This window comes from Rhipicephalus microplus, unplaced genomic scaffold, assembly GCF_043290135.1.
Source record: "Rhipicephalus microplus isolate Deutch F79 unplaced genomic scaffold, USDA_Rmic scaffold_135, whole genome shotgun sequence".
Classification (NCBI taxonomy): Eukaryota; Metazoa; Arthropoda; class Arachnida; order Ixodida; family Ixodidae; genus Rhipicephalus; species Rhipicephalus microplus.
In genome coordinates this window covers 90,001-102,500 of record NW_027464707.1, presented here as the reverse complement: position 1 = coordinate 102,500, position 12,500 = coordinate 90,001, and the positions used below count along the sequence as shown (strand labels likewise).

The following is a 12,500-nucleotide window of genomic DNA, read 5'->3' as shown; positions in this document are numbered from 1 at the left end:
TTTTTGGCTCACCCCGGCTGGCGGCCCACTCACTCGATCGCCAGGTCTGTTTGCCCCGGTGGTTCCACCGCCAGGCTTAAGCGCGAACTTTTTTTGTTTGTTTTCTTTTGATTAAGCGCAAGCTTTTTTCTTTGTTTTCTTTTGATTAAGCGCGGGCTTTTTTCTTTGTTTTTTTTTTGATTTCGCCCCGGCAGACGCGGTTTTTGCGCCGCCCCGGCTGACGCGGTTTTTGCCGCCCCGGCTGACGCAGTTCGGACTTAGCACTTTTCGGCTGTGCCTGGCTGGCGGCCCACTCACTCGATCGCCATGTCTGTTTGCCACAGTTTTCCCGGTGGTGCCGCACCCGGGCTCGCCCCGGCTGACGCAGTTTTCGCGCCGCCCCGGCTGACGCGGTTTCGTGCCGCCCCGGCAGACGCGGTTTTCGCGCCGCCCCGGCTGACGCGGTTTCGTGCCGCCCCGGCAGACGCAGTTCGGACTTAGCACTTTTCGGCTGTGCCTGGCTGGCGGCCCACTCACTCAATCGCCATGTCTGTTTGCCACAGTTTTCCCGGTGGTGCCGCACCCGGGCTCGCCCCGGCTGACGCAGTTTTCGCGCCGCCCCGGCTGACGCGGTTTCGTGCCGCCCCGGCAGACGCGGTTTTCGCGCCGCCCCGGCTGACGCGGTTTCGTGCCGCCCCGGCAGACGCAGTTCGGACTTAGCACTTTTCGGCTGTGCCTGGCTGGCGGCCCACTCACTCGATCGCCATGTCTGTTTGCCACAGTTTTCCCGGTGGTGCCGCACCCGGGCTCGCCCCGGCAGACGCGTTTTTTTTTTCTTTCGCCCCGGCTGACGCAGTTTTCGCGCCGCCCCGGCTGACGCGGTTTCGTGCCGCCCCGGCAGACGCGGTTTTTTGCGCCGCCCCGGCTGACGCGGTTTTTGCCGCCCCGGCTGACGCAGTTCGGACTTAGCACTTTTCGGCTGTGCCTGGCTGGCGGCCCACTCACTCGATCGCCATGTCTGTTTGCCACAGTTTTCCCGGTGGTGCCGCACCCGGGCTCGCCCCGGCTGACGCAGTTTTCGCGCCGCCCCGGCTGACGCGGTTTCGTGCCGCCCCGGCAGACGCGGTTTTCGCGCCGCTCCGGCTGACGCAGTTCGGACTTAGCACTTTTTGGGCTGAGCCTGGCTGGCGGCCCACTCACTCGATCGCCATGTCTGTTTGCCACAGTCTTCCCGGTGGTGCCGCACCCGGGCTCGCCCCGGCAGACGCGTTTTTTTTTCTTTCGCCCCGGCAGACGTGGTTCCCCCCCCCCCTTTTCGCTCGCCCCGGCTGACGAGGTTTTCGCGCCGCCCCGGCTGACGCAGTTTTCGCGCCGCCCCGGCTGACGCGGTTTCGTGCCGCCCCGGCTGACGCGGTTTTCGCGCCGCCCCGGCTGACGCGGTTTTTGCGTCGCCCCGGCTGACACGGTTCGGACTTTGCACTTTTCGGCTGTGCCTGGCTGGCGGCCCACTCACTCGATCGCCATGTCTGTTTGCCACAGTTTTCCCGGTGGTGCCGCACCCGGGCTCGCCCCGGCTGACGCAGTTTTCGCGCCGCCCCGGCTGACGCGGTTTCGTGCCGCCCCGGCAGACGCGGTTTTCGCGCCGCCCCGGCTGACGCGGTTTCGTGCCGCCCCGGCAGACGCAGTTCGGACTTAGCACTTTTCGGCTGTGCCTGGCTGGCGGCCCACTCACTCAATCGCCATGTCTGTTTGCCACAGTTTTCCCGGTGGTGCCGCACCCGGGCTCGCCCCGGCTGACGCAGTTTTCGCGCCGCCCCGGCTGACGCGGTTTCGTGCCGCCCCGGCAGACGCGGTTTTCGCGCCGCCCCGGCTGACGCGGTTTCGTGCCGCCCCGGCAGACGCAGTTCGGACTTAGCACTTTTCGGCTGTGCCTGGCTGGCGGCCCACTCACTCGATCGCCATGTCTGTTTGCCACAGTTTTCCCGGTGGTGCCGCACCCGGGCTCGCCCCGGCAGACGCGTTTTTTTTTTCTTTCGCCCCGGCTGACGCAGTTTTCGCGCCGCCCCGGCTGACGCGGTTTCGTGCCGCCCCGGCAGACGCGGTTTTTTGCGCCGCCCCGGCTGACGCGGTTTTTGCCGCCCCGGCTGACGCAGTTCGGACTTAGCACTTTTCGGCTGTGCCTGGCTGGCGGCCCACTCACTCGATCGCCATGTCTGTTTGCCACAGTTTTCCCGGTGGTGCCGCACCCGGGCTCGCCCCGGCTGACGCGTTTTTTTTTCTTTCGCCCCGGCAGACGTGGTTCCCCCCCCCCCCCTTTTCGCTCGCCCCGGCTGACGAGGTTTTCGCGCCGCCCCGGCTGACGCAGTTTTCGCGCCGCCCCGGCTGACGCGGTTTCGTGCCGCCCCGGCTGACGCGGTTTTCGCGCCGCCCCGGCTGACGCGGTTTTTGCGTCGCCCCGGCTGACACGGTTCGGACTTTGCACTTTTCGGCTGTGCCTGGCTGGCGGCCCACTCACTCGATCGCCATGTCTGTTTGCCACAGTTTTCCCGGTGGTGCCGCACCCGGGCTTGCCCCGGCAGACGCGTTTTTTTTTTTTCTTTCGCCCCGGCTGACGCAGTTTTCGCCCCGCCCCGGCTGACGCGGTTTCGTGCCGCCCCGGCAGACGCGGTTTTTTGCGCCGCCCCGGCTGACGCGGTTTTTGCCGCCCCGGCTGACGCAGTTCGGACTTTGCACTTTTTGGCTGAGCCTGGCTGGCGGCCCACTCACTCGATCGCCATGTCTGTTTGCCACAGTTTTCCCGGTGGTGCCGCACCCGGGCTCGCCCCGGCAGACGCGTTTTTTTTTTCCTTCGCCCCGGCAGACGTGGTTCCCCCCCCCCCCCTCCGTCTTTCTTTTTGTTTTTTTTTTTCGCCGCGGCTGAAGTGGATTTTTCGGTGCCTCGACGCCCCGGTAGTCGCGGTTTTTCCGTTTCCGCACGGCCCCGGCTGACGCTGCTCGGTCACAGTCGCCTTTTGTGAGGATTGCAGACTTCTTGAGCGCGGGTGTTTTTTTTTGTTGTTGTTGTTGTTTTATTACGCATTCGCTCCAGCAGACGCTGTTTAGACTTTTTGTTTCCTCTTTTATCCTGCGACGAGGTGACGAGGTTTATTCGGTGCCCCGCCGCCCCGGCTGAAGTGATTTTTCCTGTCCCGTGCCGCCCCGGCTGACGCGGTTGGGACTTCGCGTTTGTTCGGCCGCCACGGGTTTTGGCGCACTCGCTCGGTTGCTTGTTGTTGCCACTTGTTGCGAACCCAGGTTTCTTGAGCGAGCGCGGGCGTTTTTTCTTCCTTTCTTTCTTTGTTCTATGTGTTAGCGAATCGGCCTTTAATATCACACGAGGACTCACAACCAACAATTTTCAGTTTGAAGTGTAAAAAATCTGCAGGTGTTGACGTAACTGACTTGCCCCGTACCCTTGAGTACATCCATGAAGTTCTCGTAGTACTACTAAATCGCATTATTCCAAGTGGAGAAATTCCCATAAACTTGCAAACCTCTACACGAAAATCGGTGCGCGTGATAAAGTTGAAAATTATCGTCCGATATCAAATGTGCCTTCTATAACACAAATTCTAGGAAAAAAAAAAAAACACTTGTTCGCCGTTTTCTGCGCCGTGACTGGCAGCACTCCGGCGAAGCGAAACGGGGTCGATTCGAGCACGATATCGGCGTCTTTCGACGTGCTCGCCGGCGACCGTCGCACGAGTACGTCGCACGAGCGCGTCTGCCGGGGCGCCGTTTGCGAAGCCGACGCAAAAGTGGGAACCGCCGCTCGGATGATCGCCGCTTTCGGCAGAGTGAGTGTTGGCACTCCGGGGAAGCGAAACAGCGTGAATGCGCCCACGAAATCGGCGTATTTTGAAGTGCCCGCCGGCGACCGTCGCACGAGTACGGTAAACCGCGTCAGCCGGGGCGTAGTTCGGGACGCCGACGAAAAAGTGGGAAGCGCAACTCGGATCTTCGCCGTTTTTGCAGGAGTGAGTGGCGGCCCTCCTGCGAGACCAAGAAGCATCGATTCGTGCACGAATTCGGCGCCTTTCGACGTGATCGCCGGCGACCGTCGCTCGAGTAGGGCAAACCGCGTCTGCCGGGGCGGGCTTCGGGACGCCGATGCGAAAGTGGGAAACGCTGCTCGGATGTTCGCCGTTTTTGGCCGAGTGAGTGCTGGCACTCGGGCGAAGCCAAACGGGGCCGATTACGGCACGATATCGGCGTCTTTCGACGTGCCCGGCGGCGACCGTCGCACGAGTACGGTAAACCGCGTCAGCCCGGGCGGAGTTCGGGACGCCGATGCGAAAGTGGAGAACGCCGCTCGGATCTTCGCCGTTTTTGGAGGAGTGAGTGGCGGCACTCCGGAGAAGCCAAGGAGCGCCAATTAGCGCACGATATCGGCGTCTTTCGACGCGCTCGCCGGCGACCGTCGCACGAGTAGGGCAAACCGCGTCTGCCGGGGCGGGGTTTACGACGCCGACGCAAAAGTGGGAACCGCCGCTCGGATGTTGGCCGTTTTTGGCAGAGTGAGTGCTGGCACACCGGCGACGCGAAAGAGCGCGAAAGCGCCCACGAAAGTGGCGTATTTGGACGTGCTTGACGGCGACCGCTGCAGGAGTACGAAAAACCACGTCAGCCGGGGCGAGCGACCCACGGCGGTCTGGGTGCTTATCGCTGCTATTATAGGGGCACCCCGGCAGACGCAGAAAAAAAAAATTTTTTTTCGACCTTCTTTTTTGCTGGTCGAGCTCGGGTAACCCAGGTCGCAATGGGAGCCGCGCACGAAAGCGGCGTCGCGAGACGCGTTCGCGGTCGCTAGTCGCACGAGCTCGGCAACCGCGTCAGCCGGCGCGGAGTTCGGGATGCCGACGGCTAAGTGGGTACCGCTGCTCGGATGTTCGCCGTTTTTGGCCGAGTGAGTGCTGGCACTCCGGCGAAGCGAAACGGGGCCGATTCGGGCACGATATCGGCGTATTTCGACGTGCTCGCCGGCGACCGTCGCACGAGTACGGCAAAGCGCGTCTGCCGGGGCGAGGTTTGCGATGCCGACGAAAAAGTGGGAAGCGCCGCTCGGATCTTCGCCGTTTTTGCAGGAGTGAGTGGCGGCCCTCCTGCGAGACCAAGAAGCATCGACTCGCGCACGATATCGGTGTCTTTCGACGTGCCCGCCGGCCACCGCCGCACGAGTACGGCAAACCGCGTATGCCGGGGCGGGGTTGGCGACGCCGACGCAAAAGTGGGAACCGCCACTAGGATGTTCGCCGTTTTTGGCAGAGTGAGTGCTGGCACTCCGGCGAAGCGAAAGAGCGCGAATGCGCCCACGAAAGTGGCGTGTTTGGACGTGCTTGACGACGACCACCGCAGGAAAACGAAAAACCACGTCAGCCGGGGCGAGCGACCCATGGCGGTCTGGGTGCTTATCGCTGCTATTATAGGGGCACCCCGGCAGACGCAAAAAAAAAAAAATTTTTTTTCGACATTCTTTTTTGCTCGTCGACCTCGGGTGACCCAGGTCGCAGTGGGAGCCGCGCACGAAAGCGGCGTCGCGAGACGGCTTCGCGGTCGCTAGTCGCACGAGCTCGGCAACCGCGTCTGCCGGGGCGGAGTTCGGGACGCCGACGGCTAAGTGGGAACCGCCGCTCGGATGTTCGCCGTTTGTGGCCGAGTGAGTGCTGGCACTCCGGCGAAGCCAAACGGGGCCGATTCCGGCACGATATCGGCGTCTTTCTACGTGCTCGCCGGCGACCGTCGCACGAGTACGGCAAAGTGCGTCTGCCGGGGCGGGGTTTGCGACGCGTACGCAATAGTGAGAACCGTCGCTCGGATGTTCGTCGTCTTTCGCCGAGCCAGTGCTGGCACTCCGGCGAAGCCGAACGGAGCCGATTCGGGCACGATATCGGCGTCTTTCCACGTGCTCGCCGGCGACCGTCGCACGAGTACGGTAAACCGCGTCAGCCGGGGCGGAGTTCGGGACGCCGATGCGAAAGTGGGAAGCGCCGCTCGGATCTTCGCCGTTTTTGGAGGAGTCAGTGGCGGCACTCCGGTGAAGCCAAGGTGCGCCAATTCGCGCACGATATCGGCGTCTTTCGACGTGCCCGCCGGCCACCGTCGCACGAGTACGGCAAACCTCGTCTGCCGGGGCGGGGTTTGCGACGCCGACGCAAAAGTGGGAACCGCCGCTCGGATGTTCGCCGTTTTTGGCAGAGTGAGTGCTGGCACTCCGGCGAAGCGAAAGAGCGTGAATGCGCCCACGAAAGTAGCGTATTTGGACGTGCTTGACGGCGACCGCCGCAGGAGTACGAAAAACCACGTCAGCCGGGGCGAGCGACCCACGGCGGTCTGGGTGCTTATCGCTGCTATTATAGGGGCACCCCGGCAGACGCAGAAAGAAAAAAAAAAAATGGGGACATGGCGTGCGTCACCGTGCGGCTTCGCAGCGTTGCCGAAGTCGCCGAGCCCTTCGACTGAGCCGAACGGCGGACAGGGAACGTTGGTCGGCCGTTCTAACCTGTCGGTGCCACGCCGAGACGTCGTTAAGGAAAACCGCGTCGTGGGCCTCTACGACGCCGTCGAGTCGTTGTACGTTTGGTGTCCAGCGTGTCGGCGGCGAGTAGCGGACACGTCGTTCACGACTTCGGTCTTTCGCAGTCGACGCGAACTTGCGGAGAGTCGTGGTGCCTCACGTTTTCGGCAGAAACCGCGGCGGAATTTTCCCGTGCGTGCGCGCACGACCTCGGTGCTGTGCCGTCAGCGTAGTGTTGCACAAACTCGTGGCCTACCCAAGGTGCGGTACGTTTGCGGCCGTATCCTCGGTGGGAATTTCGTGAGTAGGGTCGCAAATTCTACGACCTCGGCGGGTTTGAGAGCGACGTAGACTTGTGGCACGCTCAACGTGCCACACGTTTCGGGGCACACCCGCGGTGAAATTTTCTCGAGTACGCTCGTATTAGTGCCCAAGGAGGTCTGGGTACTTATCGCTGCTATTATGTGGGGGTTCTCGTGAGCGGCGTACGCGAAAGCGACCGGGTGTCTGATATGCGGCGGGCTTCGGCCTCGTCAAGCGTGTCCTCGGGTCTGCTCCAGGGGAATCCACGGCAGTCGTCTGCAGCCTCATCCGCTTGATGCGTTAGGGGCTGGTTGTCGGACGGTGCCGTTTTACCACGATATCGAGGTGTGTTCCGTGTCGTCCTCGGGCGATTCAGATGCGAAAGCGCCGAAGACGCGGGCGTGACCCGTCGTCTGGCGGCTTTGCAGTCTCGGCTCCGTTGCTAGTTCCGGCCGGTCCACCGACAGTGCAGCGGGCTTGGGCAACCCGCACGGCGCGACCGAGTCGATGCAACGAAAAAGAGCGAGCATGAACGTGCTTCTTGCCGCACGGCTCCCACTCGTCTTTCGGGAAGGTTGTGCCGTAGCGAGCTCGAACGCCGTCATCTCGGAGTGCAAAATAAGCGTGTTGGGGCGCCTGAAGGTGGCCTCCGCCGCACACAGACTGCGTCCGGCCCGCCGAAGGCGAGGACGGACGCGCAGTCGAACGATTACCTGGTTGATCCTGCCAGTAATCATATGCTTGTCTCAAAGATTAAGCCATGCATGTCTAAGTACATGCCGAAATAAGGCGAAACCGCGAATGGCTCATTAAATCAGTTATGGTTCCTTAGATCGTTTCTTCCTACTTGGATAACTGTGGCAATTCTAGAGCTAATACATGCAGTGAGCCTGGAGCCCTTTGGGTAACGGGTGCTTTTATTAGACCAAGATCGATCGGGTTTCGGCCCGTATTGTGTGGTGACTCTGGATAACTTTGTGCTGATCGCATGGCCACGAGCCGGCGACGTTTCTTTCAAGTGTCTGCCTTATCAACTTTCGATGGTAGGTCACTTGCTTACCATGGTTGTTACGGGTAACGGAGAATCAGGGTTCGATTCCGGAGAGGGAGCCTGAGAAACGGCTACCACGTCCAAGGAAGGCAGCAGGCGCGCAAATTACCCACTCCCGGCACGGGGAGGTAGTGACGAAAAATAACAATACGGGACTCTTTTGAGGCCCCGTAATTGAAATGAGTACACTCTAAATCCTTTAACGAGGATCAATTGGAGGGCAAGTCTGGTGCCAGCAGCCGCGGTAATTCCAGCTCCAATAGCGTATACTAAAGCTGCTGCGGTTAAAAAGCTCGTAGTTGGATCTCAGTTCCAGACGAGTAGTGCATCTACCCGATGCGACGGCTCGGACTGAACATCATGCCGGTTCTTTCTTGGTGCACTTCATTGTGTGCCTCGAGATGGCCGGTGCTTTTACTTTGAAAAAATTAGAGTGCTCAACGCAGGCGAGTCGCCTGAATAAACTTGCATGGAATAATAGAACAAGACCTCGTTTCTGTTCTGTTGGTTTTTGGAATACGAGGTAATGATTAAGAGGGACGGACGGGGGCATTCGTATTGCGGCGCTAGAGGTGAAATTCTTGGACCGTCGCAAGACGAACTACTGCGAAAGCATTTGCCAAGAATGTTTTCATTGATCAAGAACGAAAGTCAGAGGTTCGAAGGCGATCAGATACCGCCCTAGTTCTGACCATAAACGATGCCAACCAGCGATCCGCCTGAGTTACTCAAATGACTCGGCGGGCAGCTTCCGGGAAACCAAAGTATTTGGGTTCCGGGGGAAGTATGGTTGCAAAGCTGAAACTTAAAGGAATTGACGGAAGGGCACCACCAGGAGTGGAGCCTGCGGCTTAATTTGACTCAACACGGGAAAACTTACCCGGCCCGGACACTGGGAGGATTGACAGATTGAGAGCTCTTTCTTGATTCGGTGGATGGTGGTGCATGGCCGTTCTTAGTTGGTGGAGCGATTTGTCTGGTTAATTCCGATAACGAACGAGACTCTAGCCTATTAAATAGGTGCGGGGTTCCCAGCACCTTACAACCTTCTTAGAGGGACAAGCGGCTCCTAGCCGCACGAAACAGAGCAATAACAGGTCTGTGATGCCCTTAGATGTCCGGGGCCGCACGCGCGCTACACTGAAGGAAGCAGCGTGTCTTTATCCCTGTCTGAAAAGACTGGGTAACCCGTGGAACTTCTTTCGTGATTGGGATAGGGGCTTGCAATTGTTCCCCTTGAACGAGGAATTCCCAGTAAGCGCGAGTCATAAGCTCGCGTTGATTACGTCCCTGCCCTTTGTACACACCGCCCGTCGCTACTACCGATTGAATGATTTAGTGAGGTCTTCGGACCGATGTCCGGCGCGGCCTTTCGGTTGCGCCGGTCTGTTGGAAAGATGACCAAACTTGATCATTTAGAGGAAGTAAAAGTCGTAACAAGGTTTCCGTAGGTGAACCTGCGGAAGGATCATTAACGGATTGTGAAGGGTGAGCGCCTCAGCTGCGTCTGCGCCCGACACTTTCTGCCGCTGACCCCGTTTGGACGCGGGGTCGGCTTTTCCCCACGGGGCTGCCTGAATGTGGAGCGGCACCCCGTGACAAATTGTTGCGCCCAGCGGACGCCAACACCGCGACCTTGGACGGTCGGCCAGGTGGCGGACGCGGGTACAAACGGCGCAACGCACTCATAGGTCGGCTTTCGACCCGCCACAGCACCGTGGCTCGAAGCGCTCGAAATGCGCGACCCGACCGCTGCGGGACCGCCTAGTACTGTAAACAGGAGCGGCGGAGCGCGAACGGCGAGTCGTGGTTACGTCGGTAGAAGGCGAGGCTGCGCGTTCCCGAAACGCCAGCCGAGTGCCCTCCCGACCGTTCGAGCGTGCAAGAACGAGACCCGACAATCGCGCGGCGACTGCCAAGTACGAGAGGAACGGCACAAGCGTCGGCGGTCGGTCAAGGAACTGGCGATGTGACGGGTCCGCTGTGCACCAGTGCATACCGTCCCGCCGTCCGCGGCAAGCGCCTCCGCGTCCTCGGGTGACGGAGGCTGCCGGTCGGTTCTTGCAGGCGAGGGATCTCGCTGGCACCGGTTCGCGTTGACGCGCGGCCGGTCATGGCACGGCGATGCGACGGCCGAGGTGCGCAGTACTCGATGGAGGAACCGCACGCTCCGATGACCGTCCCGCCCTCCGCGGCGTATGCGTACCGACCGTAATGGTTGCAGCAGCGCCGGCCGGCTTTTGAATTCGCCACACGAAACACGGTGCGAGATCGCGGTTAGGGGAGCGTCGACGTTGCCAGGCGTTTTGCTTGCTGCCGAGGGAAAGGCGGCACGGCCACGTCGCGCTCGTCGCGATTAGCGGGTCTGCGCGCTTTGGGAAGGTGCCGCAACGACTTGCCGAAAGAGGAAGCACGGAAGAACGAGGGACTTGGACGTCCCGACAATTGAACGCACTTGCGGCCAGGCCCTTGCTGGCTTCGTTCTTCCGCCTCGAGTAGGCTCGTACGCGGCTCCGGCGCCGAAAGTGGTCCTTGGCACCGACTTCGGTGGACGTGGGAAGTGCCGCGCAAGTACGGCGCGCCTGGCTCCACCTGTTGGCTAAAGTAGGCAGCCGGATCGGCATTTTGGTGTGCGGTGGCAAACCGTGGATGCGAAAAAAGCTTGTGCGATTTCGTGGAACAAAAAGCGGGGGTCCCCCTTTTTATGCGGAGGAGACCGACCCGCCTGCCGTGGTGAACCGCGACGCCACGGTAAAAACGGGAGAGGCTTGTCGATGGGACCGTGCATCCCGCGCTCCACGGAGGCCGGGAGGCGGCCGCCCGAGGAAATGTGTAGCCGTCGAGGCCCGCATCTGCGTGCACTCTTATCCAAATGGGTGTACCGCAGGCATTTTCTGGTTAGGCGGGCCAATGAGAGCGAGCACACAACGATACCTACGGGTCCGGCTTGGAGAACCGGCTTCGACGCCTCCCGAGTATTTATAGAGGGGTGGACCACGAAAGCACTCGCAAGTAGCGAAAGCGAAACGCCGTCCGAAACACACCGTTTGCTCGATTTGCGGCAGCCGAAAAAGGCGCGGCAGAGTTTTGGAGTCCAAGCGTGCGCTGAAAAGCGCCCTTCTTGGCCACTGTTTGGCCGAGTGCCAGAAACGTTTGGTTTTGACTGTACGGAATTGAACAAACACTTTTTCACGACTCTAAGCGGTGGATCACTCGGTTCTCGGGTCGATGAAGAACGCAGCCAGCTGCGAGACTTGGTGTGAATTGCAGGACACACTGAGCACTGATTCTTTGAACGCACATTGCGGCCTTGGGTCTTCCCTTGGCTTCGTCTGTCTGAGGGTCGGATCACATATCAAGAGAGCCTTCGGCGCACAAGGGAACGTGAGCCGTCGACTCGTTTTGACCGCGTCGGCAACACGGACAGCACGCTGAACACCTCACAGCGAGCGCCAACAGCGGCCACTCAAGGGCGAGACGGTGGCGACCGTCGTGCCAGAGCCCAACCGAAACGGGGGCGACCGACTGCATTGAGGATGTGGCACCTCGTTGAGACCGCCGCAGGACTTCGAGTCGGAAGGAAGCCTGCAGGGAAAGTGCGGTCGAGGTTGCGTACTCCTCTCTGCGACCGGGCGCGCAAGAGCTGCGAGAGCCACGGACGCGCAACTTTAACGCACGGTAAACACGAGGAGCGAAAGCCGGCCAGCAAAGCTTCTCCAGCCGTGCGCAAAGTGCGCGAGATCGCAGCCTTGCGTTGCGCTTGTTGCCCTCGAAGTAAGCAGGGTGTCCCGTAGACCGGGCGCTCGAACACGCTGCGGGGCCGTGCCTCCTCCAGGCTTTGCCGCGCGAACAGGGAACGTTCGCGCGCAAAGCGCAGGGAGGTGAGGAGGCTGCGCCCGACGTTTGCGGTTCGCTGCGTACGCGGTTGATGCGGAGAGCACGGCGCGACGACTTGCCGCGAAGCGGAAAAAGTCTCCCGCACGAGTTGGCGAAACGTTGGCGAAGCTTAAGGCGTTCTCGTCGTAGTCCGCCGTCGGTCTAAGTGCTTCGCAGTTCCCGTCCCGTTCAAAAAACTGGGCCACTCCAGTTGGGGCGGGGGCGACGCTACACGAGACGATGCCTCTCGCCAGGCTGCGTGGCTGCCCTTGCGGCGGCGGCGACTGGCCTCGGCGGTGTTTGGGCTTTCGACACGGTCGTTTATCACGCAACTGCTCGGACGACGCACGCGCGCAGCGGAATGCCGCTTGCCAGCCTTGTGAAGATGTGACCCTGTACAGGGTTGCGGGCGCACTTGGTAGGGCGTCGTACTCGGTTCGCGATGGGTTTACGAACGTGTCCCGTCACTTCCACGTCACACCGGTTGTGCGCCGCACGCGTGCAGCGGGGAAGCCGATTGCCAGCCTTGTGAAGAAGTGGCCCTGTACAGGGTTGCGGGCGCACTTGGTAGGGCGAGCGCACGCGGTCGTGCAGGAAGTTGATGGAAGCGAATGTATCCGCTGTCGACCTCAGATCAGGCGAGACAACCCGCTGAATTTAAGCATATCACTAAGCGGAGGAAAAGAAACCAACAGGGATTCCCCGAGTAGCTGCGAGCGAAACGGGACCGAGCCCAGC

General features: G+C 60.9%; 2 non-coding genes and 1 pseudogene across 2 annotated transcripts; all 3 read left to right on the top strand.

The window, feature by feature from the left end:
* Nucleotides 1-7,545: 7,545 nt before the first annotated feature.
* On the top strand, nucleotides 7,546-9,360 carry LOC142790946 (small subunit ribosomal RNA). Its single transcript, XR_012889882.1, has one exon. It is a non-coding gene; the product is annotated as a small subunit ribosomal RNA (ribosomal RNA).
* Nucleotides 9,361-11,079: 1,719 nt separating this feature from the next.
* LOC142791025 (5.8S ribosomal RNA) lies at nucleotides 11,080-11,232 on the top strand. The gene has a single exon (XR_012889947.1). It is a non-coding gene; the product is annotated as a 5.8S ribosomal RNA (ribosomal RNA).
* Nucleotides 11,233-12,386: 1,154 nt separating this feature from the next.
* The window catches only part of LOC142790972 (large subunit ribosomal RNA), a 4,400-nt pseudogene continuing 4,286 nt past the window's right edge, over nucleotides 12,387-12,500 (top strand).